The sequence below is a fragment of the Acomys russatus genome, chromosome 3 (assembly GCF_903995435.1).
Source record: "Acomys russatus chromosome 3, mAcoRus1.1, whole genome shotgun sequence".
Taxonomy (NCBI): domain Eukaryota; kingdom Metazoa; phylum Chordata; class Mammalia; order Rodentia; family Muridae; genus Acomys; species Acomys russatus.
In genome coordinates, this window is record NC_067139.1 from 71,378,641 (window position 1) to 71,382,627 (window position 3,987).

Sequence of the window (3,987 nt, forward strand, 5' to 3'; positions counted from 1 at the left end):
CTATGGTGGAGGCATATCCTCAGCCCCAAACTTAGGGTTTTGTTTTTTGTTTTTAAGCTCTGAAGGGATGAGGAAAGTGGGAGCAAAGGTCTTCCTTGGAGTGCACTGCAGTCAACCAGAAGTGGTGGCAGTTTTTTTTTTTTTTTTTTTAAGTAGCTAAAATCTCAGAAGGGTGTGAGATGATTTAAGACTCTGGTGTCTTTCCAGCTCTTTCACTTGCTCAGTTTGTGACCCAGAGGAAAGACTAAAGAGGAAGCAGTACTGGGTGCGCACCTGGAAACAGGAAGCAGTATTGGATGTGCACCTCCAGAGAGTGCGGCTCCAATCAGGGATGAGTGAGAAGAAGCAAGCTCCAAGCTGAAGCTCCGAGCCAGGACCGCCCCCCCTCCCCCATCCATGGTGCTAGAGACCACACTCAGGACTTCCTACATCTGGGCAAGCCTGTCACTGAGCTGTGTCCCCTCAGCCCCCCTGTGTCATCTGTATCTTGCCACTATAAAGGAGACATTTCTCTGGGGGAAGTACATTTTCATGCCTTGATTCAGACTTTTTTTTTCCTGTTCTAGGATAGGAAAGATCTTTGTGAGTGACAGTAAACTGTTTAAATTAGATTCCCAGGCTGTATCACCACTGGGAAAATGTGCATAGGAAACTATCAAAGGATCAGCTGGAAAGTGGCTGGGCAAGTCCTAGCTTCAGATAACTGCACTAATTGATGACGAACAGAAGACCCAACAACCTCAGCTTACACAGGAGAGCCCCACAGCACTAGACAAAGGATTCCAGAGTGAAAAAGTTGATCCTCTAGATTTCTGTTTGACCCCAGAAAGGTCATATCTAGGAAAACCCAAGAATTCATCTGGAACTCTTGACGGGTAACATGTGCCTGGCCCTGATTTGGCAGCCTGCCTTCACCCACGATGAATCGCAGGTAGAGAAAAGCACTTGGGAAAGGGGACTCGAGATTTCTTCACACCCTGCAGTCAGAAAACAGTTCAGGGTCTGTGCATTACCGTCTGTCCATGCTATGAAGGGGATGTGTTTGTGAGCCCGTGTGTCCCAGTCTGAAAACACCGACAGAAAAAGGAGTGCTCAGAGTTAATTGTTTGCTTTTGATAAACCTGCTTTGGGAGTTTTGTTGTTGTGTGAAAAGACAGGGGAAGCTAAAATGAGAACCAACCCTGAGCTTCATTTTCCCAGCACCAGCTGGGCGGAGGAGCCTCGATACAGAACTCCAAAGTTATCTGGACAGTTGGGCTGGGATATTCAAAATGGCAGGTAAATTGGCAGCACACACACACAGGTGCACAAACACACCACACATGCACACATAATAACAGATTATAGAAGTGTTCAGGATAGAGTGGCACACTGCTGGAGCTGTAATGCAGATGAGCAAAACCAGGCAGACCTTTTAACAAATGTACCTGTCCCCCAAAGGACTGACCCAAGGTCAGTCAGCTTTGGTAATAGGAACAGAAAAGCAGCCCACTCAAGCCTTAGTTTTATCTGTTTCTCTTTTTCTCAACATTTAGTCCTCAATAAAGATATAAGCAACATACATAAATGTACTGTGGAAAGCCTTTTTCTCATAATCAAGCTGGGACAAAAACGTAATGCGAGGCTAAATTTCAAAACTGTAAAGGTATATTTACTCTTGTTTGTTTGTTCTGTTTTTGTATTCTTAACAATTAAAATTATTTAAAATGCTAGAATGTTGCCTAATAAAAAGAAACATTTTACCTGGTGCTTTTGCATACGTATGTGCGTGTACATAGGCCAACTAGTGTTCATGTGTGGAGGCTGGAGTCACCCTCAGGCCTCATGAGTTGTCCTCAGTGTCTGAGGAAGGGTCTCACGGGCTTGGAGTTTGCTGGTTAGGTCAGTTGGCCAGCAAGCTATGGATACACCTGTCTGCTCACCCAGTGTCAGGACTACAAGCATTAGCCACCATGCAAGGCTTTAGGTGGATTCTGGGGAGCTAAAGGGTGTGGCAAGCATTTTATTGACAAGGGTCTCCAATGAGCCTGACGCTTTTCTTTTTAATTAATTAATTTAGTTATATTTTAGGTGTATGTGTTTTGTTTACAAGTATGTATGTACACTACATGCATGCAGTACCCACAGAGGCCAGAAGAGGACACTGGAACTCTCTGGAACTGGAGCTACAGGTCATAGTGAGCCACCTTGTGGGTGCTGGGAATGGAACCCCAGTCCTCTGTAAGAACAGCAAGCACTCTAAACTGCTGAACCATTTCTCCAGCCCCTAGTATTTGGGCTTTCACAGAACAATATACAGTAACTGTATACTGCAGTGGGTGTACACGTTTCGGTTTGATCCCAAGTGTGGGATGGGGAACGGACTTGTGAGAGAGCAGGTGATGTTTATCCACTAGAAGAGGAACCGCCTCATGCAGGCCCTTGGTTTTTTGTCAGTTGAAACACATCTTAGTACAGACTCTGAGAGGAGATATGTATATATGTATATATGAGCCCAAAACAGGAGGCGGAGCTTTTTGGGTCTGGCTATTGTTTGGCTGTTCATCGCTCCACTTCGAGATGCTCCTAGAGAGAACTGCTCCAGAGAATGCTTTAGGGCTCCGGGTTCCAGCTGCTGTTCCAGGTTCCAGCCACAACTCTGGTGGAATTGCTGGTCTGCTGAAATCCTGCTGACTACGCCAGGGGAATCGCTCCCAGGAACTGAGTCCAAAAAGGTCTACTTCTCCTGTTCCCACTAACCTCTTTTCTCTCCTGTCTAGGGTAGGTGGGTTGGCAGGGAAGTGTAAGAATTAGAGAACCTCAGATAAAGTAGGTCTGGAAAAGGTCAAAGCAGACAGTATACAATAAGAGTAAAGGAAAGCTGGGTGTGATGGCCCACACCTGTAAGTTCTTAGCCGGGCATGGTGGCATACCCCCTTTAATCCCAGCACTCAAGGAGGCAAAGGCAGGCCTATATATATAAAATTAGGAGCGCATGTATAGAATGTCACAGACTGAACACTTTAAATTTTAGCATTTTATATATCATTAAAAGGTAAATTAAGAGCCAGGCATGGTGGCGCATGCCTTTAATCCCAGCACTCGGGAGGCAAAGGCAGGCAGATCACTGTGAGTTTGAGGCTAGCCTGGTCTACAAAATGACTCCAGGACAGCCAAGGATACACAGAGAGACCCTGTCTTGAAAAAAAAAACAAAGTAAATTAAGAGGGCTGGAGAGACAGCTCAGAGGTTAAGAGCACTGTCTGCTCTTCTAAAGGTACCTAGTTCAATTCCCAGCACCCACATGGTGGCTCACAACCATCTGTAAAGAGATCTGGCACCTTCTTGTGGTGGGCAAGCACACATAAGAGCAGAATACTGTATAAATAATAAATTTTTTTAAAAAGTAAATTAAGACAGGGCCTGGTGGTGCACGCCTCTAATTCCAGCACTCGGAGAGGCAGAGGCAGCCAGTTCTCTGAGTTTGAGGCTGGCCTAGTCTGCAAAGTGAGTCTAGGACAACCAAGGCTACAGAGAGAAACCTGGTCTCAAAAAAAAAAAAAAAAAAAAAAAAAAAGTTAAATGGGAGATGTTGCCAACTTAGAATTCCAACCTGAGGCCAGGTATGGTGGCGCACGCCTTTAATCCCAGCACTTGGGAGGCAAAGGCAGGCGCATCACTGAGTTCAAGGCCAGGCTGATCTACAGAGTGAGTCCAAGACAGCCAAGGCTACACAGAGAAACCCTGTCTCGAAAAACAAAAATACAAGAACAAAAACAGAAGTCTGTCCTGAGTAAGAACATACCTTAGAACGAGATCGCACCAATGGCGAGTGCTACTAAGCCACAAGGAAGCCCACATCTTGGGAAAATGTAAACAAGACAAGCTCATGACTGCCTGTGTCTAGGTCACAGGGCTGTGGAGAGGGTAGTGCAGGGAGTGTGCAACTTTGCACAGATGACGTTCTTATGAAGAGCCGATTAGAAACGAACACACTTGACTCCGTGT